The sequence below is a fragment of the Anomaloglossus baeobatrachus genome, chromosome 6, assembly GCF_048569485.1.
Source record: "Anomaloglossus baeobatrachus isolate aAnoBae1 chromosome 6, aAnoBae1.hap1, whole genome shotgun sequence".
In the NCBI taxonomy this organism is placed as follows: domain Eukaryota; kingdom Metazoa; phylum Chordata; class Amphibia; order Anura; family Aromobatidae; genus Anomaloglossus; species Anomaloglossus baeobatrachus.
Window position 1 is genome coordinate 14,588,600 of NC_134358.1, and position 25,117 is coordinate 14,613,716.

Genomic DNA, 25,117 nt, shown 5'->3' on the forward strand with positions numbered 1-25,117 from the left:
GTATTAAAAAACAGTATGGAAGACAACAAAACTATAGGGGGGAGGGGCAGATCTGCTCCAAAAAGTAATGGAAAATCAATAGGTGGTTTTTTTTAGACCACACTTACTTCCTGAGAAGCCATATGAACCAGCACCAACCCCCATATTAATATGTGCCTCACAAGGGGCCTTTAAGGGACCGCAAGTGATTAATTTATCATTTCGAGTCCTCGATGAGACTGAACTGTTAGTTCTGGTACGGGGTCTCACTTTTATCCCTACAACGGACTTTGATGAGTTCGGTTGCATCAAGGACTTACACTTGTATGCAAGAAAACTCAAATGGAAAAAAACAGTTCAAAAAAGAACAGAGGAGGGAGTGTTCAGAATTGGGTATAAAAGATGACCTGCTCAGTGATGAGAGGTTGCGTTACAATTTGAGTGAAACGAATCTTCATGATATTGGTGAGGGTCCCTGTTGTGAATGCCATCCGAGGGGGTGATAGTTTGCAGCTCCCTCTGGGGGTCAGGACTGGGGGTGAAGCTGACTGTGACTCAACATGTGTGGGAGTTAATTGGGAGTTTGGGAAGTCCAATTGCAGATCATCCTGGGCTATATAGAAGAGCAGTGTCTGCTGGCTGGGGCCGGTGATAGATGTCTTTCCTCAGTCTCTGAATTGGCTTGGAGTTTGTCCTTCCATTTATCCTGTGCCTGTACCATTCCAGATAAGTTGCAAGGTCTTTGCTTTATTGCCTGATCCATACCTAAGGGTGTTAAGTGGTTTTTTTTTTTCATTTTGCTTAAGGTCTATTTTCTTGCAGGAGAGGAATTTTCTGTCTGTTTTGATGAGTATGGGGATTCCCCCTCTGAAAGCCCCACTGCAAGAAAAGCGAGATTCTCCCTGTTCTACTTGATTATTTGTACTTTTGTATTTCTTGTAAATAATGGGAAAAACAAAATAACAAAAAAACACAAGTACCTGATATAGTGGGGGAGAGTCCCAGTGGTCTCAGGGTTTTTGTATATCAGGAGATTGGTTTTTTTCCGCAGGGTTTTTCACTGACCGCAATCAGTTTTCTTTCCTTTCCTGTTGTATCTAGGAAGTGGGGCCTCGCCTTCTCTAATCTATTTTTCCTGTGTATTGTGTTTTCTTACATCACCGTTGGCTCTATATGTTGAGGGCTTGCTATTCCTTTGGGGCCTGCTTTAAGGCAAGATAGGTTTCCTCATTTCTATCTCTGAGGTGTAGCATGTTCTCCGGCTGTGACGAGGCGTCTAGGTGTGTTTGGTAACGCTCCATGGCTACTTCTAGTGTGGTGTAACAGATAGGGGATTGCGGTCAGCTCAAGTTCCAACTGCTCATGTTTTTTTGTGTTTTTCTGCTGATGGGATTTTTGTGATCGTCCACCCACCCACAAACAAGCAAGACCTGAAGGCTGCGGCTGTAAAGGCCTGGCAAAGCATTAAGAAGAAGGAAACCCAGCGTTTGGTGATGTCCATGGGTTCCAGACTTAAGGCAGTGATTGCCTCCAAAGGATTCCCAACAAAATATTGAAAATAAAAATATTTTGTTTGGGTTTGGTTTATTTGTCCAATTACTTTTGACCTCCTAAAATGTGGAGTGTTTGTAAAGAAATGTGACAATTCCTACAATTTCTATCAGATATTTTTGTTCAAACCTTCAAATTAAACGTTACAATCTGCACTTGAATTCTGTTGTAGAGGTTTCATTTCAAATCCAATGTGGTGGCATGCAGAGCCCAACTCGCCAAAATTGTGTCACTGTCCAAATATTTCTGGACCTAACTGTATATGGATAGAATTTTGAGGCCTTTTGTGATTTCCTTAAATTCTTATCCAAGAGATACCACAGACCTATTGAGGAAAATTGAGGGTATATGTATTGAGGAAGATATGCTCCTGTGTAGTATAGACGTTGAGTCTTTATACTCATCGATTCCATACCACAAAGGATTAGAGGCCACAAGATATCTTAGATCTGAGGTATTCATCAAGAGAAACACAATGACTGTGTTGAGAGTATTGGAGTTTTGTTTGACCAACAACACCTTTGCTTTTGATGGGCAGTACTTTTGTGAGGGTAGGTCTGGACTATAGGCCGTTTGTCCAGATGTAATAAGATTATCTGTGTGTGTAAATAATCAAAGTATAGATGTCGTTGCATAACTATCTGTGTGTCTGTGTGACAATCGCATAGAAGCTTTATAATATGATTCTAAGATGTGTGTACAGTAAGGTGTTAAAGATAATGAAGCCAAAATGAACAATGAACAAAGGTATTTATAATATACTGAGAGAATCTGTATTCAGTTAGTTCTCACCATGTAACAAGCCTGTAAGATGGAATAAGAAGGGAATTTTGTTACTTACCGTAAATTCCTTTTCTTCTAGCTCCAATTGGGAGACCCAGACGATTGGGTGTATAGCTTCTGCCTCCGGAGGCCACACAAAGTATTACACTAAAAAGTGTAAGGCCCCTCCCCTTCTGGCTATACACCCCCCGTGGGATCACGGGCTGCTCAGTTTTAGTGCTAAAGCAAGAAGGAGGAAAGCCAATAACTGGTTTAAACAAATTCAATCCGAAGTAACATCGGAGAACTGAAACCGTTCAACATGAACAACATGTGTACCCGAAAAAAACAAAAATCCCGAAGGAAACAGGGCGGGTGCTGGGTCTCCCAATTGGAGCTAGAAGAAAAGGAATTTACGGTAAGTAACAAAATTCCCTTCTTCTTCGGCGCTCCATTGGGAGACCCAGACGATTGGGACGTCCAAAAGCAGTCCCTGGGTGGGTAAATTAATACCTCAAGTTAGAGCTGCAAAACAGCCCTCCCCTACGAGGAGGCAACCGCCGCCTGCAGGACTCTTCTACCTAGGCTGGCGTCCGCCGAAGCGTAGGTATGCACCTGATAATGTTTGGTGAAAGTGTGCAGACTCGACCAGGTAGCTGCCTGGCACACCTGTTGAGCCGTAGCCTGGTGTCGTAATGCCCAGGACGCACCCACGGCTCTGGTAGAATGGGCCTTCAGCCCTGATGGAACCGGAAGCCCAGCAGAACGGTAGGCTTCAAGAATTGGTTCCTTGATCCATCGAGCCAGGGTGGATTTGGAAGCCTGCGATCCTTTGCGCTTACCAGCGACAAGGACAAAGAGTGCATCCGAGCGGCGCAGGGGCGCCGTGCGGGAAATGAAGATTCTGAGTGCTCTCACGAGATCCAACAAATGCAAATCCTTTTCATACCGATGAACTGGATGAGGACAAAAGGAAGGTAAGGAGATATCCTGATTGAGATGAAAAGAGGATACCACCTTAGGGAGAAACTCCTGAATCGGGCGCAGCACTACCTTGTCCTGGTGAAAAACCAGGAAGGGAGCTTTGGATGACAGCGCTGCCAGCTCGGATACCCTCCGAAGAGACGTGACCGCTACCAGAAAGGCCACTTTCTGTGAGAGTCGAGAAAGTGAAACATCCCTCAGAGGCTCGAAGGGCGGCTTCTGGAGAGCAACTAGTACCCTGTTCAGATCCCATGGATCTAACGGCCGTTTGTACGGAGGGACGATGTGACAAACCCCCTGCAGGAACGTGCGTACCTGAGGAAGTCGTGCTAGACGCTTTTGAAAAAATACCGATAGCGCTGAGACTTGCCCTTTAAGGGAGCCGAGCGATAAGCCTTTTTCCAAACCAGATTGCAGGAAGGAAAGAAAAGTAGGCAATGCAAATGGCCAGGGGGACACTCCCTGTGCCGAGCACCAGGATAAGAAAATCTTCCACGTTCTGTGGTAGATCTTAGCAGACGTGGGCTTCCTAGCCTGTCTCATGGTGGCCACGACCCCTTGAGATAATCCTGAAGATGCTAGTATCCAGGACTCAATGGCCACACAGTCAGGTTCAGGGCCGTAGAATTCAGATGGAAAAACGGCCCTTGTGACAGTAAGTCTGGCCGGTCTGGTAGCGCCCACGGTTGGCCGACCGTGAGATGCCACAGATCCGGATACCACGACCTCCTCGGCCAGTCTGGGGCGACGAGCAGGACGCGGCGGCAATCGGACCTGATCTTGCGTAGCACTCTGGGCAAGAGTGCCAGAGGGGGAAACACATAGGGCAGCTGGAACTGCGACCAATCTTGCACTAAGGCGTCTGCCGCCAGAGCTCTGTGATCGCGAGACCGTGCCATGAAAGTTGGGACCTTGTTGTTGTGCCGGGACGCCATTAGGTCGACGTCCGGCCTTCCCCAGCGGCGACAGATTTCCTGAAACACGTCCGGGTGAAGGGACCATTCCCCTGCGTCCATACCCTGGCGACTGAGGAAGTCCGCTTCCCAGTTTTCTACGCCGGGGATGTGAACTGCGGATATGGTGGAGGCCGTGGCTTCCACCCACATCAGAATCCGCCGGACTTCCTGGAAGGCTTGCCGACTGCGTGTCCCGCCTTGGTGGTTGATGTATGCCACCGCTGTGGAGTTGTCCGACTGAATTCGGATCTGCTTTCCTTCCAGCCACTGCTGGAAGGCTTGTAGGGCAAGATACACTGCCCTGATTTCCAGAACATTGATCTGAAGGGTGGACTCCTGCTGAGTCCACGTACCCTGAGCCCTGTGGTGGAGAAAAACTGCTCCCCACCCTGACAGACTCGCGTCTGTCGTGACCACCGCCCAGGATGGGGGTAGGAAGGACCTTCCTTGTGATAATGAGGTGGGAAGAAGCCACCATTGAAGAGAGTCCTTGGCCGTCTGGGAAAGGGAGACTTTCCTGTCTAAGGACGTCGACTTCCCGTCCCATTGGCGGAGAATGTCCCATTGAAGTGGGCGCAGATGAAACTGCGCAAACGGGACTGCCTCCATTGCTGCCACCATCTTCCCCAGGAAGTGCATGAGGCGTCTTAAGGGGTGCGACTGGCCTTGAAGGAGAGAGTGCACCCCTGTCTGTAGTGAACGCTGCTTGTCCATCGGAAGCTTCACTATCGCTGAGAGAGTATGAAACTCCATGCCAAGATATGTTAGTGATTGGGTCGGTGACAGATTTGACTTTGAAAAGTTGATGATCCACCCGAAAGTCTGGAGAGTCTCCAGCGCAACGTTCAGGCTGTGTTGACATGCCTCTTGAGAGGGTGCCTTGACAAGTAGATCGTCCAAGTAAGGGATCACCGAGTGTCCCTGAGAGTGCAAGACTGCTACCACTGCTGCCATGACCTTGGTGAAAACCCGTGGGGCTGTCGCCAGACCAAATGGCAGGGCTACGAACTGAAGGTGTTCGTCTCCTATAACGAAGCGTAGAAAACGCTGGTGCTCTGGCGCAATCGGCACGTGGAGATAAGCATCCTTGATGTCTATTGATGCTAGGAAATCTCCTTGAGACATCGAGGCAATGACGGAGCGGAGAGATTCCATCCGGAACCGCCTGGTTTTCACGTGCTTGTTGAGCAGTTTTAGGTCCAGAACAGGACGGAAAGAGCCGTCCTTTTTTGGCACCACAAACAGATTGGAGTAAAAACCTTGACCTCGTTCCTGAGGAGGAACAGGGATCACCACTCCTTCTGCCCTTAGAGAGCACACCGCCTGCAGAAGAGCATCGGCTCGGTCGGGATGTGGGGAAGTTCTGAAGAACCGAGGCGGAGGACGAGAACTGAACTCTATCCGGTACCCGTGAGACAAAATGTCTGTTACCCACCGGTCTTTGACCTGTGGCCGCCAAATGCCGCAAAAGCGGGAGAGCCTGCCACCGACCGAGGATGCGGAGAGAGGAGGCCGAAAGTCATGAGGCAGCCGGCTTGGAAGCGGTTCCTCCGGCTGCTTTCTTTGGGCGTGAGTGAGTCCGCCAGGAATCTGAGCTCCTCTGCTCCTTCTGAGTCCTTTTGGACGAGGAGAATTGGGCCCTGCCCGAACCTCGAAAGGACCGAAACCTCGACTGTCCCCTCCACTGTTGAGGTTTGCTTGATCTGGGCTGGGGTAAGGAAGAGTCCTTACCCTTGGACTGTTTAATGATTTCAGCCAATTGCTCACCAAACAGTCTGTCTTGAGATAATGGCAAACTGGTTAAGCATTTTTTGGAAGCAGAATCTGCTTTCCATTCCTTTAACCATAAGGCTCTGCGTAAAACCACAGAGTTGGCGGACGCCATTGACGTACGGCTGGTAGAGTCCAAGACCGCATTGATAGCGTAAGTCGCAAACGCAGACATTTGCGAGGTCAAGGACGCCACTTGCGGCACTGATGGACGTATGACAGAGTCCACCTGCGCCAGACCAGCTGAAATAGCTTGGAGTGCCCACACGGCTGCGAATGCTGGAGCAAACGACGCGCCGATAGCTTCATAGACAGATTTCAACCAAAGGTCCATCTGTCTGTCATTGGCATCTTTAAGTGAAGCCCCATCTTCCACTGCAACTATGGATCTAGCCGCAAGCCTGGAGATTGGGGGGTCCACCTTTGGACACTGGGTCCAGCGTTTGACCACGTCAGGGGGAAAGGGATAACGTGTATCCTTAAGACGTTTGGAGAAACGCTTATCTGGATAAGCATGGTGTTTCTGGACTGCTTCTCTGAAGTCAGCGTGGTCCAGAAAAGTACTCAATTTACGTTTGGGATACCTGAAATGGAATTTCTCCTGCTGTGCTGCTGCCTCCTCCGCTGGAGGAGAAATATCCAGCAGTCTATTGATGGCCGCTATAAGATCATTCACCATGGCGTCACCATCAGGGGTATCCAGGTTGAGAGCAGTCTCAGGATTAGACTCCTGATCACCTAGCTCTGTCTCATCATACAGAGAATCCTCTCGCTGAGACCCCTGACCAGCGTGATGACGCCGAGGGTCTCTCCCAGTGAGCTCGCTTAGGCTGCCTGGGACTGTCGTCCGAGTCAGAGCCTTCAGCCTGTGATGCCTGGGACCCCCTTGGAGCACGGATTAGTTCCAACTGAGGGGGACCGGGGAACATTGAATCAGCAGTGCCCATGGTCTGAGTGACCTGCCTGGACTGCAAAGTTTCTAGAATTTTTGTCATAGTCACAGACATCTTATCAGCAAAAACTGCAAACTCTGTCCCCGTCACCGGGGCAGGGTTCACAGGCGTCTCTGCCTGGGCCACTACTAGCATAGACTCCGGCTGACGAAGTGGCACAGGGACCGAACATTGCACACAATGGGGGTCAGTGGAACCTGCCGGTAGATCAGCCCCACATGCGGTACAGGCAGCATAGAAAGCCTGTGCCTTGGCACCCTTGCTTTTTGCGGATGACATGCTGTTGTCTCCTCAGAGCAATATAGGGGTATAAGCCAAGAAGCGACCGTACAGTGCAATATATAGGTACAGACAAAAGTACACATAACAACACTGTGGCACTAGTGGGGTCAGCACCTAGGTGCTGCTTACCGCCCGCTTAACAGCGGGTGTGTGGTCGCCAGAATCCCCCTGTCTGGGTCTCCCAGGGCTATGTCCGTTCTCCAGCTCAGACTGCGTGCAGGAATGGCTGCCGGCGTCCTGTGAAGAGGGGCGGGCCGTGGGCGTGCTGCAGACAAAGAGCGGGAAACTGGCGTCCCACTGTGCCCAGTGAGAGGGCTGGAGTATGTAAATAAGACTCCAGCCCTCGGCGCTGACTATTGTACAGCGTCTCTCCCCTTCCCTGACTGACAGGGCTGGGGGCGGGAACGAAACGTAACTAGGCCGCAGAAGCCGGGGACTAGATTTATAAGCGCTGCCGTCGTAAAAGCACGGTCGGCGCGAAGTCCCCGGCGCACCACAAGTCTCAGCCGCGCCGCAGTCTCCGGGGGCGGCCGGCGCGGTAGTTCCCCACACATAAACTCACTCAGCTAAGCTGCAGTGAGTATAACCCAAGCGCGCAGCGCTACTGTCCCCGGCGCACTAGAACACCCAGCAACGCTGGAGTGTGTCTGTGCCTGTCTGTACGGGGACACAGAGTACCTGAATGTTGCAGGGCCTTGTCCCTGACGGTACCCAGCTCCGTATCCAGCAGGATCTCCGGGTCTGTGGATGGAGCCCGGCCTCAGAGCCTGGAGGCCGGTAAGATCCCACTTCACCAGAGCCCTCAGGGGGATGGGGAAGGAAAACAGCATGTGGGCTCCAGCCTCCGTACCCGCAATGGGTACCTCAACCTTACCAAACACCGCCAACAAGAGTGGGGTGAGAAGGGAGCATGCTGGGGGCCCTTTAGCATGGGCCCTCTTTTCTTCCATCCGATATAGTCAGCAGCTACTGCTGACTAAACAGTGGAGCTATGCGTGGATGTCTGACCTCCTTCGCACAAAGCTTGAAAACTGAGCAGCCCGTGATCCCACGGGGGGTGTATAGCCAGAAGGGGAGGGGCCTTACACTTTTTAGTGTAATGCTTTGTGTGGCCTCCGGAGGCAGTAGCTATACACCCAATCGTCTGGGTCTCCCAATGGAGCGCCGAAGAAAACAGGTTTAGATATAGGTTTGTATATAAAACGCCATGATCTTTACCAGAATCACAATGGTGAGAAAAAAAAAAAAGGCATGCAAGATAATTCCCATTAAAGCAAAGCGTGAGATGGTGAAATTGCAGTCATGGAAGAGGTGGAAACCTACAACAAAACCCCTCCAACGCGTATCGCCATGTCAGGATGGCTTCCTCAGGGAAAAATGGGGTATGAGGAAGCCATCCTGACATGGCGATACGCGTTGGGGGGGTTTTGTTGTAGGTTTACACCTTTTCCATGACTGCAATTTCACCATATCACGCTTTGCTTTAATGGGAATTATCTTGCATGCCTTTTTTTATTTTTTTTTTCTCACCATTGTGATTCAGGTAAAGATCATGGCGTTTTATATACAAACCTATATCTAAACCTGTTTTATTCCATCTTACAGGCTTGTTTATGCCCCATCTTATTGCTGGATTGACATTTATATTTGGGCTGTGTGTATACTGATCTCTGTATATTGATGTATTAGCCATTTGTCTTATGGACTGACACATATTTTTAGTCTTTTGCATGCTGTATTATTATGCATTATTGGTGTTCATTAGTGATTGCAGTGCATGGTACATAATCTCTGAGGTGGATACTTCTTAGAGGTTTTATGCTGCATTATAGCAAACCTCTGATGTCTATTGTATTCTATGTTTGTAGGTGTTGTTACATTTTGTTGGTGTTTTTTCTGTAATAAACGTTTGAATATTTATTGCCATTATTGTATTTGGTGATCTCCTTATTAGCACACCACCCTTTCTTCTTGTTTTTCATGACTATTCCCAGGTGTGCATTTGGATGATCCCATCCACATTGCCTTAGTGCCCTCATGACTTTCTTCTAATATCATTCTGTAGTAATAGCTTTTTATATTATTTCTTGTACTATTCTGTGGGATGGAATTTTGCTGAGGGGCGAGGCATAGCGGATCTTGGTGGTGAGATTAACATGGGAAATATTAAACTAAGTTCCTGCCTGTGTTGTAATCATTCTGTATTAATAGCTATCTGTATGAGCTCCTAGATGTTATAATGTTGTTGGGGGGAGACCTCTAGGGGGTCTCTCAGGGGCTCGGAGGAGGATTCCGAATTAGATCTGCACAGATGTATATAAACCAGAAAATGACCACACAGAGACTTATCTCTAGTTGGGAGAAGCACAATGGAGTTCTTCTAACCCTTGTATTCAAAACATAGCATATTTATACAGCTTACTCAGTACATCCACGTTATCTACTAACCAACCAACTAGCTTGGGCATAGTTCATGCCTTATTTGAACAGTCTTTCCTATATGTCAGCAACATTCTTTAGCAAAGCATTCGTCTAGACGTGGACGAGAGTCTATGCAAGAATGTCAGTTACTTATTCATAAAACTAAAGCCTTTTTCTAACCAGTTTCCTGTGTATCTGTTCTACTTTGACCCTAAGCATAGTTTGTTTGCTTATACATTCCTTCAACATTTCAGTTAAGTATACATTGCAAAACAGTATAAGGATTATAGATGAGGACAGATCATCTTATTACCCTGTTTCCCCGAAAATAAGACACTGTCTTATATTTTTTTTTTGCCCTGAAAAGAAGGGAATTTTGTTTACTTACCGTAAATTCCTTTTCTTCTAGCTCCAATTGGGAGACCCAGACAATTGGGTGTATAGCTACTGCCTCCGGAGGCCGCACAAAGTACTACACTTAAAAGTGTAAGGCCCCTCCCCTTCTGGCTATACACCCCCCCGTGGGAGCACGGGTCCTTCAGTTTTAGTGCAAAAGCAAGAAGGAGGAAAGCCAATAACTGTTTCAAAAACAAATTCAATCCGATAAACAATATCGGAGAACGTAAGTTATTAACATGAACAACATGTGCACCCGAAAAACAAATACCCTCAGAAAAACAGGGCGGGTGCTGGGTCTCCCAATTGGAGCTAGAAGAAAAGGAATTTACGGTAAGTAAACAAAATTCCCTTCTTCTTTTTCGCTCCTAATTGGGAGACCCAGACAATTGGGACGTCCAAAAGCAGTCCCTGGGTGGGTAAAATAATACCTCGCGATCGGGCTGTCAGGCAGCCCTTTCTTACAGGTGGGCCACCGCCGCCTGCAGGACTTGTCTACCTAGGCTGGCATCCGCCGAAGCGTAGGTATGCACCTGATAATGCTTGGTGAAAGTGTGCAGACTCGACCAGGTAGCCGCCTGGCACACCTGCTGAGCCGTAGCCTGATGCCGTAATGCCCAGGACGCACCCACGGCTCTGGTAGAATGGGCCTTCAGTCCAGAAGGAGTCGGAAGCCCAGCAGAACGGTAGGCGTGAAGAATTGGTTCCTTGATCCACCGCGCAAGGGTGGATTTGGAAGCTTGCGACCCTTTATGCTGACCAGCGACCAGGATAAAGAGTGCATCCGAACGGCGCAGAGACGCCGTGCGGGAAATGTAGATCCTGAGTGCTCTCACCAGGTCCAACAGATGTAAACCCTTTTCAAATTGGTGAACTGGATGCGGACACAAAGATGGTAAAGTGATATCCTGATTGAGATGAAAGGAAGATACCACCTTGGGAAGAAACTCTGGAATTGGACGCAGTACTACCTTGTCTTGGTGAAACACCAGGAAGGGAGATTTGCAAGATAACGCCGCCAGCTCTGACACTCTCCGAAGAGACGTGACCGCCGCCAGAAAAGCCACTTTCTGTGAAAGCCGAGAAAAGGAAATCTCCTTCATAGGCTCGAAAGGTGGCTTCTGGAGAGCAATCAGAACCTTGTTCAGATCCCAGGGTTCCAATGGCCGCTTGTAAGGGGGAATGAGATGACAAACCCCTTGCAGGAACGTGCGTACCTTAGGAAGTCGCGCCAGGCGCTTCTGAAAGAATACGGATAGCGCAGAGACTTGTCCTTTAAGGGAGCTAAGCGACAAACCTTTTTCCAACCCAGACTGCAGGAAGGAAAGAAAAATAGGCAATGCAAATGGCCAGGGAGAAACTCCCTGAGCAGAGCACCAAGATAAGAATATCTTCCACGTTCTGTGGTAGATCTTGGCGGAGGATGGTTTCCTAGCCTGTCTCATGGTGGCAACAACATCATGAGATAAACCTGAGGTCCCTAGGATCCAGGACTCAATGGCCACACAGTCAGGTTCAGGGCCGCAGAATTCAGATGGAAAAACGGCCCTTGAGACAGCAAGTCTGGACGGCCTGGTAGCGCCTACGGTTGTCCTACCGTGAGATGCCACAGATCCGGGTACCACGACCTCCTTGGCCAGTCTGGAGCGACGAGAATGGCGCAACGGCAGTCGGACCTGATTTTGCGGATCACTCTGGGCAACAATGCCAGAGGTGGGAACACATAAGGTAGTCGGAACTGCGACCAATCCTGAACTAAGGCGTCTGCCGCCAGAGCTCGGTGATCGTGAGACCGTGCCATGAAAACCGGGACCTTGTTGTTGTGCCGTGACGCCATCAGGTCGACGTCCGGCATCCCCCAGCGGCGACAGATCTCCTGAAACACTTCCGGGTGAAGGGACCATTCCCCTGCGTCCATGCCCTGGCGACTGAGAAAGTCTGCTTCCCAGTTTTCCACGCCTGGGATGTGAACTGCGGATATGGTGGATGCTGTGTTTTCCACCCACATCAGAATCCGCCGGACTTCTTGAAAGGCTTGTCGACTGCGTGTTCCCCCTTGGTGGTTGATGTACGCCACCGCTGTGGAATTGTCCGACTGAATCCGGATCTGCTTGCCCTCCAGCCACTGTTGGAAGGCTCGCAGAGCAAGATAGACTGCTCTGATTTCCAGAACATTGATCTGAAGGGTGGACTCTCTCTGAGTCCACGTACCCTGAGCCCTGTGGTGAAGAAACACTGCTCCCCACCCTGATAGGCTCGCATCTGTCGTGACCACCGCCCAGGATGGGGGTAGGAACGACTTTCCTTTTGACAATGAGGTGGGAAGAAGCCACCATCGGAGAGAGTCCTTGGTTGCCTGAGAGAGGGGGACATCCCTGTCGAGGGACGTCGACTTCCCGTCCCATTGGCGGAGAATGTCCCATTGTAGAGGGCGCAGATGAAACTGCGCGAAAGGGACTGCTTCCATTGCTGCCACCATCTTCCCTAGGAAATGCATGAGGCGCCTCAAGGAGTGGGACTGGTTCTGCAGGAGAGATTGCACCCCTGTCTGCAGAGAGCACTGCTTGTCCAGTGGAAGCTTCACTATCGCTGAGAGAGTATGAAACTCCATGCCAAGATATGTTAGTGATTGGGTCGGGGTTAGATTTGACTTTGAAAAGTTGATAATCCACCCGAAACTCTGGAGAGTCTTCAGTGCCACGTTCAGACTGTGTTGGCATGCCTCTTGAGAGGGTGCCTTTATAAGTAGATCGTCCAAATACGGGATCACGGAGTGACCCTGCGAGTGCCGGACAGCTACTACTGCTGCCATGACCTTGGTGAAGACCCGAGGGGCTGTTGCCAGCCCGAAAGGTAACGCTACGAACTGCAGGTGTTCGCTTTCTATAACGAAGCGTAGAAAACGCTGATGCTCTGGCGCAATCGGCACGTGAAGATAAGCATCCTTGATGTCTATTGATGCTAAAAAATCTCCTTGAGACATTGAGGCTATGACGGAGCGGAGAGATTCCATCCGGAACCTCCTGGTTTTTACGTGTTTGTTGAGCAACTTTAGATCCAGGACGGGCCGAAAGGACCCGTCCTTCTTTGGCACCACAAACAGATTGGAGTAAAAACCGTGACCTTGTTCCTGAAGAGGAACGGAAGTCACCACTCCTTCCGCCTTTAGAGCGGCCACCGCCTGCAGCAGAGCATCGGCTCGGTCGGGCGGTGGGGAAGTTCTGAAGAAACGAGTTGGAGGACGAGAGCTGAACTCTATCCTGTACCCGTGAGACAGAATGTCCCTCACCCAACGGTCTTTGACCTGTGACAGCCAAATGCCGCCAAAGCGGGAGAGCCTGCCACCGACCGAGGATGCGGAGAGAGGAGGCTGAAAGTCATGAGGAAGCCGTCTTGGTAACGGTTCTTCCTGCTGTCTTTTTTGGGCGTGACTGCGTCCGCCAAGAATCTGAGCCTCTCTGATCCTTTTGAGTCCTCTTGGACGAGGAGAATTGGGACCTGCCTGAGCCTCGAAAGGACCGAAAACCAGACTGACCCCTCCTTTGTTGGGGCTTGTTTTGTCTGTGTTGAGGTAAGGATGAGTCCTTACCCTTGGAGTGTTTAATGATTTCATCCAAACGCTCCCCAAACAATCGGTCACGAGAAAAGGGCAAACTGGTTAAGCACTTCTTGGAAGCAGAATCTGCTTTCCATTCTCTCAACCACAGGGCTCTGCGCAAAACCACGGAGTTGGCTGACGCCACCGCCGTACGGCTCGTAGAGTCCAGGACAGCATTAATCGCGTAAGACGCGAATGCAGACATTTGAGAGGTCAATGGTACCACCTGCGGGGCAGATGTACGTGTGACCGAGTCGACTTGTATAAGCCCAGCTGAAATAGCTTGGAGTGCCCATACGGCTGCGAAAGCTGGCGCCAACGACGCTCCAATAGCTTCATAGATGGATTTCAGCCAGAGCTCCATCTGCCTGTCAGTGGCATCTTTAAGTGCCGCTCCATCTTCTACTGCAACTAAGGATCTAGCTGCAAGCCTGGAGATTGGAGGGTCCACCTTGGGACACTGGGTCCAACCCTTGACCACGTCAGGGGGAAAAGGATAGCGTGTATCTTTAAGCCGTTTAGAAAACCGCTTCTCAGGATAAGCGTGGTGTTTCTGGATTGCATCTCTAAAGTCAGCGTGGTCCAGAAAAGTGCTTAATTTACGCTTGGGATATCTGAAATGGAATTTCTCCTGCTGTGAAGCTGCCTCCTCCTCAGTAGGAGCTGGCGGAGAAGAAGGGAATTTTGTTACTTACCGTAAATTCCTTTTCTTCTAGCTCTTATTGGGAGACCTAGACGATTGGGTGTATAGCACTGCCTCCGGAGGCCACACAAAGCAATTACACTAAAAAGTGTAAGGCCCCTCCCCTTCTGGCTATACACCCCCAGTGGGATCACTGGCTCACCAGTTTTAGTGCAAAAGCAAGAAGGAGGAAAGCCAATAACTGGTTTAAACAAATTCACTCCGAGTAACATCGGAGAACTGAAAACCGTTCAACATGAACAACATGTGTACCCGCAAACAAACCAAAAATCCCGAAGGACAACAGGGCGGGTGCTGGGTCTCCCAATAAGAGCTAGAAGAAAAGGAATTTACGGTAAGTAACAAAATTCCCTTCTTCTTCGGCGCTCTATTGGGAGACCCAGACGATTGGGACGTCCAAAAGCTGTCCCTGGGTGGGTAAAGAAATACCTCATGTTAGAGCTGCAAGACAGCCCTCCCCTACGGGGAGGCAACTGCCGCCTGCAGGACTCTTCTACCTAGGCTGGCGTCCGCCGAAGCATAGGTATGCACCTGATAATGTTTGGTGAAAGTGTGCAGACTCGACCAGGTAGCTGCCTGGCACACCTGTTGAGCCGTAGCCTGGTGTCGTAATGCCCAGGATGCACCCACGGCTCTGGTAGAATGGGCCTTCAGCCCTGATGGAACCGGAAGCCCAGCAGAACGGTAGGCTTCAAGAATTGGTTCTTTGATCCATCGAGCCAGGGTGGCCTTAGAAGCCTGCGACCCTTTGCGCTTACCAGCGACAAGGACAAAGAGTGCATCCGAACGGCGCAAGGGCGCCGTGCGGGAAATGTAGATTCTGAGTGCTCTCACCAGATCTAACAAATGTAAATCCTTCTCATACCGATGAACTGCATGAGGACAACACGAAGGCAAAGAGATATCCTGATTAAGATGAAAAGAGGATACCACCTTCGGGAGAAACTCCTGAATGGGGCGCAGCACTACCTTGTCCTGGTGGAAGACCAGGAAGGGAGCCTTGGATGATAGTGCTGCCAGCTCAGACACTCTCCGAAGAGATGTGATCGCTACCAGAAAAGCCACTTTCTGTGATAGTCTAGAAAGTGAAACCTCCCTCAGAGGCTCGAAGGGCGGCTTCTGGAGGGCAACTAGTACCCTGTTCAGATCCCATGGATCTAACGGCCGCTTGTACGGGGGTACGATATGGCAAACCCCCTGTAGGAACGTGCGCACCTTAGGAAGGCGTGCCAAACGCCTCTGAAAAAAGACGGATAGCGCCGAGACCTGACCTTTAAGGGAGCCGAGCGACAAACCTTTTTCTAACCCAGATTGCAGGAAAGAAAGAAAGGTAGGCAATGCAAATGGCCAGGGAGACACTCCCTGAGCAGAGCACCCGGATAAGAATATCCTCCACGTTCTGTGGTAGATCTTAGCGGACGTGGGCTTCCTAGCCTGTCTCATGGTGGCAACGACCCCTTGGGACAATCCTGAAGACGCTAGGATCCAGGACTCAATGGCCACACAGTCAGGTTCAGGGCCGCAGAATTCCGATGGAAAAACGGCCCTTGGGACAGTAAGTCTGGTCGGTCTGGTAGTGCCCACGGTTGGCCGACCGTGAGCTGCCACAGATCCGGATACCACGCCCTCCTCGGCCAGTCTGGGGCGACAAGTATGACGCGGCTGCAATCGGATCTGATCTTGCGTAGCACTCTGGGCAAGAGTGCCAGAGGTGGAAACACATAAGGGAGCCGGAACTGCGACCAATCTTGCACTAGGGCGTCTGCCGCCAGCGCTCTTTGATCGCGAGACCGTGCCATGAAGGTTGGGACCTTGTTGTTGTGCCGTGACGCCATTAGGTCGACGTCCGGCACCCCCCAGCGGCGACAGATTTCCTGAAACACGTCTGGGTGAAGGGACCATTCCCCTGCGTCCATGCCCTGGCGACTGAGGAAGTCTGCTTCCCAGTTTTCTACGCCGGGGATGAGAACTGCGGATATGGTGGAGGCTGTGGCTTCCACCCACATCAGAATCCGCCGGACTTCCTGGAAGGCTTGCCGACTGCGTGTCCCCCCTTGGTGGTTGATGTATGCCACCGCTGTGGAGTTGTCCAACTGAATTCGGATCTGCCTTCCTTCCAGCCACTGCTGGAAGGCTAGTAGGGCAAGATACACTGCTCTGATTTCCAGAACATTGATCTGAAGGGTGGACTCCTGCTGAGTCCACGTACCCTGAGCCCTGTGGTGGAGAAAAACTGCTCCCCACCCTGACCGACTCGCGTCCGTCGTGACTACCGCCCAAGACGGTGGTAGGAAGGATCTTCCCTGTGATAATGAGGTGGGAAGAAGCCACCATTGCAGAGAGTCCTTCTGTGAAAAGGATACTTTCCTGTTCAGGGATGTTGACTTCCCGTCCCATTGGCGGAGAATGTCCCAATAAAGAGGACGCAGATGAAACTGCGCAAACGGAACCGCCTCCATTGCCGCCACCATCTTCCCGAGGAAGTGCATGAGGCGTCTTAAGGAGTGCGACTGACCTTGACGGAGAGTCTGCACCCCAGTCTGTAGTGACCGCTGCTTGTCCAGCGGAAGCTTCACTAGCGCTGAGAGGGTATGAAACTCCATGCCAAGATACGTTAGTGATTGGGTCGGTGACAGGTTTGACTTTGAGAAGTCGATGATCCACCCGAACGTCTGGAGAGTCTCCAGCGCAACATTCAGGCTGAGTTGGCATGCCTCTTGAGAGGGTGCCTTGACAAGTAGATCGTCCAAGTAAGGGATCACAGAGTGTCCCTGTGAGTGCAAGACTGCTACCACTGCCGCCATGACCTTGGTGAACACCCGTGGGGCTGTCGCCAGACCGAATGGCAGAGCTACGAACTGAAGATGGTCGTCTCCCATCACGAAACGTAGAAAACATTGGTGCTCTGTAGCAATCGGCACGTGGAGATAAGCATCTTTGATGTCTATTGATGCTAGGAAATATCCTTGAGACATTGAGGCAATGACGGAGCGGAGGGTTTCATCCGGAACCGCCTGGCCTCCACGTGCTTGTTGAGCCGTTTTAGGTCCAGAACGGAACGGAAAGAGCCATCCTTTTTTGGCACCACAACCAGATTGGAGGAAAACCGTGTCTTGTTCCTGAAGAGGAACAGGGATTACCACTCCTTCTGCCTGCAGAAGAGCATCGGCTCGGTGGGGAGGTGGGGACGTTCTGAAGAATCGAGTCGGAGGACGAGAACAGAACTCTGTCCTGTGCACGTGGGCACAATGTCCCTCACCCACCGGTCTGTGACCTGTGGCAGCCAAATGTCGCCAAAGGCGAGCGAGTCTGCTATCAACCGCGGATGCGGAGAGATGAGAGAGCTGAGAGTCATGAGGAGACCGCCGTGGTAGCGGTTCCTCCGGCTGCCTTCCTTGGGCGTGATTGAGCCCCCGGAAACTGAGCCCCTCTGAGGCTTTTCAGCTCTTTTGGACGAGGACAATTGGGACCTGCCCGAGCTTGGGAAGGACCGAAACCTCAACTGTCCTTCCAGGACAGCATTAATAGGGTAAGTCGCAATGCAGACATTGCGAGGTTACGGACGCCCCTGCGGCACAAATGTACATATGCTCAAGACCAGCTGTGCAAGAACAGCTGAAAAGCTTAGGGTGCCCATACGGCTGTAATGCCGGAGCAACCGACACGCCGATAGCCTCATAGACAGATTTCAACCAGAGTCCATCTGTCTGGCATCTTTAAGTGAAGTCCCTCCACTGCAACTATAGCTCTAGCCGCAAGCCTGGAGATCGGAGAATCCACCTTTGGACCCTGGGTCCTGCGCTTGACCACGTCAGGGGGAAAAGGATAACGTGTATCCTTAATACGTTTGGAGAAAACGCTTATCTGGTAAGCGTGGTGTTCCTGGACTGCTTCTCTGAAGTCAGCGTGGCCAGAAAAATACTCAATATACGTTTGAGCTACTGAAATGGGACTTCTCCTGCTGTGAAGCTGACTCCTCCGCTGGGGGAGCTGGGGGAGAAAGATCCAACATTCCATTGATGGACGCTATAGGATCATTCCTTATGGCGTCACCATCCGGTGTATCCGGATTGAGAGCGTTGTCAGGATCAAAGTCCTGATGAGCTACGTCTGCCTCATCATACAGAGAGCCTCCTGGGACCCCCCCCCGGAGCACCGATTTTATTCCCAATGAGGGTGGCTAGGGAGCAATGATCCAGATTGCCCATGGCCTGTCCGGACTGCAAGTCTCTATCCCATTGCAACTCCATCCCTGTCCTTGGACAGGGTTGACAGGTGGTTCCTTTGGCCACGTCTAGTAGAGACCCCGGCTGACCAAGTGCTCCAGGGGAGCATTGCACACCATGGGGTTCAGTGCCGTGGAACAGTATCACATGCAGTAAAAACAGCATCGAAAGCCTGTGTTGCTTATATGCTGCTGCCGACTAGCCAACTAGGACATAGAGCCAAGAATGGCGACCGTACAATGCAATGTATAACATACAAGCATAAAGTACAAATGAACACTGCAGCACATGCAATACAAGCAGCATAGAAAGCCTGTGCCTTGGCACCCCTGCTTTTCTGCTGCTGTAGACTAGCCATCTAGGGGAATATAGCCCAGAATATCGACCATACAGTGCAATGTATAGCATACAAGCATAAGTACAAATGAACACTGCAACCCCTGCAATACAAGCAGCATAGAAAAAACCTGTGCCTCAGCACCCCTGCTTTTCTGCTGCTGTAGCCTAGTCATTCTAGGCGAAAATAGCCCAGACTAGCGACCGTACAGTGCAGTGTATAGCATACAAGCATAAATACACATGAACACTTCAGTACATGCAATATAAGCAGCATAGAAAGCCTGTGCCTTAGCACCCCTGCTTTCCTGCTGCTGATGTGTCGCCATCTAAGAGGGCATATAGCCAAAAATAGCGACCTATGCAGTGTAAGCATAAAAATACAAATGGACAACTGCGGTATTTAGTGGGGTCAGCACTTCAGGTGCCGCTTACCGCCCGCCTATAAGCGGGTGTGTGGTCGCCCTAGTCCTGTGCCTGGTTGCCCAGAGTCCGATCTCTCAGCTCGGACTGCAGGAATGGCTGCTGGCGTCCTTCTCCAGCTCGTGTGAGTAGGGGCGGGCCGTGGGCGTGCCCCCAAGTCAGAGCGGGAAACCGGCGTCCCACAGTGTCCAGTGAGAGGGCTGGAGCATGTAAATAAGGCTCCAGCCCTCGGCGCTGCTGATTGTACAGCGTCTCTCCCCTACCCTGATTGACAGGGGTGGGGGCGGGAACGAAGCGGAGCTAGGCCGCAAAAGCCGGGGACTGGATTTATAAGCGCCGCCGCCGTAAAAGCGCGGTCGGCGCTAAGTCCCCGGCGCACTACAAGTCCCAGCCGCGCCGCCGCTCCCGGAGCGTCCGGCGCGGTAGTTCCCCATACATAAAGTCACTCAGCTAGGCTGCAGTGACTGTAACCCTTTACTGTCCCCGGCGCACTAGCACACCCAGCAAGTCTGGAGTGTGCTGTGCCTGTGTGTACGGGGACACAGAGTACCTGAATGGTGCAGGGCCATGTCCCTGAACGGTACCCAGCTCCGTATCCAGCAGGTTCAATGGGTCTGTGGATGGAGCCCGGCCTCAGGGCTTTGGGGCCGGTAAGATCCCACTTCCTCAGAGCCCCTCAGGGGGATGTGGAAGGAAAACAGCATGTGGGCTCCAGCCGCCGTACCAGCAATAGGTACCTCAACCTTACAAACCACAAGCGGGGTGAGAAGGGAGCATGCTGGGGGGCCCTATATGGGCCCTCTTTCTTCCATCCGACATAGTAAGCAGCTACTGCTGACCTAAACAGTGGAGCTATGCGTGGATGTCTGACCTCCTTCGCACAAAGCAGAAAACTGGTGAGCCAGTGATCCCACTGGGGGTGTATAGCCAGAAGGGGAGGGGCCTTACACTTTTTAGTGTAATTGCTTTGTGTGGCCTCCGGAGGCAGTGCTATACACCCAATCGTCTGGGTCTCCCAATAGAGCGCCGAAGAAATATCTAACATCCTATTGATGGACGCTATAAGATCATTCACTATGGCGTCACCATCCGGTGTATCCAGATTGAGAGCGGACCCAGGATCAGAATCTTGATCAGTTACATCCGCCTCATCACCCATAGATTCGTCCCGCTGGGATCCTGACCAGTGAGACGAAGTTGAGGGCCCCTCATAACGAGCCCGCTTAGGTTGTCTGGGACTGTCCTCCGAGTCAGAATCGTCACCCTGGGGTGCATGTGACACCCCCGGAGCTTGGAAGTGTTCCAGCTGAGGGGGACCAGGGAGCAATGATGCCACAGTGTCCATGGTCTGAGTTACTGGTCTAGACTGCAATGTTTCAAGAATCTTTGACATGGTCATAGACAATCTGTCAGCAAAAGCTGCAAACTCTGTTCCTGTCACCTGGACAGCATTCACAGGTGGTACACCCTGGGTCACGTCCAGCAGAGGCCCCGGCTGTGCAAGTTGCACAGGGGCCGAGCACTGCACACAATGGGGGTCAGTGGAACCTGCCGGTAGAGCAGCCCCACATGCGGTACAGGCAGCATATAATGTCTGTGCCTTGGCACCCTTGCGGTTTTGCGGACGACATGCTGTTGCCTCCCTTGTAATCTAGGAGGGTATATAGCCGAGAATCACCAGCGACCGTACAGTACAAAGTATTTGCAAACACAAAATACTCAGTATACAAACGGCACAAGTGGGGGTGAGCCCTTGAGGGCTGCTTACCGCCCGCTGAACAGCGGGTATGAGGCCGTAGAATCCCGTGTCTGGGTCTCCCCGTCTCCCCTCTGCAGCTCAGCGTGCAGGCAGGAATGGCTGCCGGCGTTCTGTGAAGAGGGGGCGGACCCCCGTGGGCGTGCCACAAACAAAGAGCGGGGAAACTGCGTCCTACTGTGCCTGGTGTGAGGGCTGGAGTATGTAAAAAAGGACTCCAGCCCTCAGCGCTGATGCTCTGTACAGCGTCCCGCCCTCCTCCTGACTGGCAGGTGCGGAGGCGGGAACGAACGAACTAGGCCGCAAAAGCCGGGGACTGTAGTAATAAGCGCGGCCGTGATATATGCACGGCCAGCGCGGAAGTCCCCGGCGCACCACAAGTCCCAGCCGCGTCGCAGTCCCAGCGGCCGGCGCGACCGTTCTCCCCGAGTCCTACCCACTCAGCTAAGCCTGAAGTGAGGAAATGGCACAAGCGCAGCAGCGCTGTTGTCCCCGGCGCACTAACACACCCAGCAATGCTGCGGTGTGCGCGCGTATGCACGGGGACACAGAGTACCTTGACGGAGCAGGGCCATGTCCCCTGACGATACTCAGCTCCAAATCCAGCGGCTTCTCCAGGGGCTGCGGATGGAGCACGGTCTCTGTGCCTGGAGACCGATAAAATCCCACTTCGCCCAGAGCCCTAATGGGGATGGGGGAAGGAATCAGCATGTGGGCTCCAGCCTCCGTACCCGCAATGGGTACCTCAACCTTAACAAGCACCACCGACAGAAAGTGGGGTGAGAAGGGAGCATGCTGGGGGCCCTTGTATGGGTCCTCTTTTCTTCCATCCGACATAGTCAGCAGCTGCTGCTGACTAAACAGTGGAGCTATGCGTGCGTGTCTGACCTCCTTCGCACAAAGCAAAAAACTGAAGGACCCGTGCTCCCACGGGGGGGTGTATAGCCAGAAGGGGAGGGGCCTTACACTTTTAAGTGTAGTACTTTGTGCGGCCTCCGGAGGCAGTAGCTATACACCCAATTGTCTGGGTCTCCCAATTAGGAGCGAAAAAGAAAAGCACTATGTCTTATTTTCAGGGGGTGTCTTATTCTCACGGAGAAATGGTTGGGGGTAAGTTTACCCACCACAAAAAGCAGACCCCCCCATCCCAGGATTGTCACACTTACCAGCCCAGGGAGTCTGTGTGGCTCCCAGATCCTCCTATGATCTCCCATCAGGTACGCTGCATGCCTCCCCTGCGTCTGGCTGACATCAGATCTCACACACACACACTTCTCCCTGTGATCTCCCTGCAGCTGTGCTCCCCTGCGTCTGGCTGACATCAGATCTCTCACACACACACATCAGATCACACTCACTCACTCACACACAAACACACACCAACCCCACTTCTTCCCACCAGCAGCTGTGCTGCACGCCGTGCTCCTCTGCCTCCTGCCGACACTCACAGATCCGATCGCTTACGTTCACACAGTCACACATCAGACAGTATACACGCATACATATGATCGTATACACTCACACACACACACCACTTCTCCCTGTGCTCTCCGGTGGGCGGTCCCAGCAGCTGTGCTGCACGCCATGCTCCTCTGCCTTCTGCCGACACTCACAGATCCGATCGCATACACTCACACACTCACACATCAGAACACACATCAAACAGCATACACTCACACACACACTGACGATATCGCACATACGCACTCACACACTCACAACATCCGGAGATACCACATGCTTCTGGCCATGTGATCCTCCGGCAGGTCCTGGAAGGTCACTGCACGGACAGTATCGCCGCCGAGAAGCAAGCGATATCACTGGATGTTGTGAGTGTGTGGATGCGATCTGATGTGTGTGTGAGGTGTGTGTGACAGTGAGTGTGATCTAATGTGTGTGTGTTTGTTCTTATGGGTGTGTGTGTGTGTGTGTGTGTGTTCCGCCGCTGCAGGACCTTGATGCGCTCACCTGCTCCCGGTCGGCGTCTGGTGAGTATGATCGGGGGCTTTCTTTCTTCTGTCTTCTCTCTTCTGGGGGTGCGCTGCCTATGATGAAGTGTCCTGCAGTGTCTTTAACTCTTTCACCGCTGCATGACACTTCATTATTGACCGCAGCTATGTCTTATTTTCAGGGGATGTCTTATATTAAAGCTTCCCTGAAAACTCCTGGGATGTCTTATTTTCGGGGGATGTCTTATTTTCGGGGAAACACGGTATTATATTATAATATTATACTGGACAAACTATTCATAGCTTAGTGTTACGTCACCACCGGAGTCCGCTCCATCGACGTCTACTCTGATCGCCAGGCGACGCCGAGTCCCTGCCGTGAATAGCTGGTGGGCGCAGGCTCCGCTCATCCACTGGTCTGGGTTTCCTGGGGATCTGCAGTACCACTGGCTAATTGTAGGTGGCGGGTGTTTCCCAGCTGAAGTACCATCATCCAGCTACAGCCAATAGGAAGACACCACACCCTTCTTAGTTCCCCTCCTGTTTGCTGACCTCTGCTAGAGATAGTTCTGATTTCCTGGCTCCTGTTCCGTCCTATTCTGTTTTGTGATTCCCGTGTGCTGACTTCTGCATGTTTTCTGACTACCCTCCTGCCTACTGTTTTTGTACCTCGCTGCCCGATCCGGATTTGACCTCTGCTACGTTTTCTGATTACATCCTTGCCTGCCGATTCTGTTCCTGTTCCGCAATTCCTGGTTTGACCCTGCCTGACTACTACTCTCATCGGACTGCAGCCTTCCACAGGTCGTGATCACCCTGTGTAATTCCAAATCCCTGTATAGGGGTTAAAGGGTTTTAGGATTCTGGGGGTCCTGCTTGGTGAGTGGCTTCCCTCTAGCCTCCCCATTACAGCCCATCTGAGTCTGTGGATCCAGGCAGGCATTACACTTAGGCCTTCACAATGTCACTGGATTTGAGAGGATATCCTTCTTTACATTGTTTAGTATTGTAAATAGGACAGAGTTTTATGGTTGCATTTTGCTATTGATACCATGGGTGAGTGAGCGTTTCTTTTGCTCTCCGTTCCAGTAGAATTATGTTTATATGTGAAAACTGGTGCATTCCAGAATGATTAGAGGCTATGCTTAATACCGTCACATATTTGCGTTCCACTCAGCAGTCTGTATTGTATAGTGTGAGGCGGTCCCGTGGGCGTGATAAAGCGGATGACGCGCTGACAAGAAGTGAGCAGTGTGTGGAGCGCACGCTGTGCGTTCCACAGCAGCATAGGGATGTTTTGAAGGATGACGCCGTAATATTAGGCGGACCCGGAAGTGATTAGTTTCCCCTGTTATCACACTGCCCCTGCTGTTCATATAAGGGGCGGTTTTTGAGCAGGAAGCAGGTATGGCACACCACAGATGAACTGAGGATTGTTGGAAGTGGTAAGAGATCATTTGATCACTTAAATGTTAATATGTGTAATATATAGGATGTAGTGGCTATAATGAGCCTTTGTTGTGGTACATGTATTTTACAGCCCAGTAAGCGGTGACCATGTTGAATGGTGGAATTTGGCGCAATCTATCCATGCAACCTACACCATACCACACTCAGGGTGCAACCTACACCATACCACACTCAGGGTGCAACCTACACCATACCACACTCAGGATGCAACCTACACCATACCACACTCAGGGTGCAACCTACAACATACCACACTCAGGGTGCAACCTACACCATACCACACTCAGGGTGCAACCTACACCATACCACACTCAGGGTGCAACCTACACCATACCACACTCAGGGTGCAACCTACACCATACCACACTCAGGGTGCAACCTACACCATACCACACTCAGGGTGCAACCTACACCATACCACACTCAGGATGCAACCTACACCATACCACATTCAGGGTGCAACCTACAACATACCACACTCAGGGTGCAACCTACACCATACCACACTCAGGGTGCAACCTACACCATACCACACTCAGGGTGCAACCTACACCATACCACACTCAGGGTGCAACCTACACCATACCACACTCAGGGTGCAA

General features: G+C 51.4%; 1 protein-coding gene across 3 annotated transcripts in view; it reads right to left on the reverse strand.

The window, feature by feature from the left end:
• The window catches only part of LOC142316963 (F-box/LRR-repeat protein 6-like), a 122,045-nt gene that overhangs the window by 22,184 nt on the left and 74,744 nt on the right, over positions 1–25,117 (reverse strand). The window lies entirely within an intron of this gene.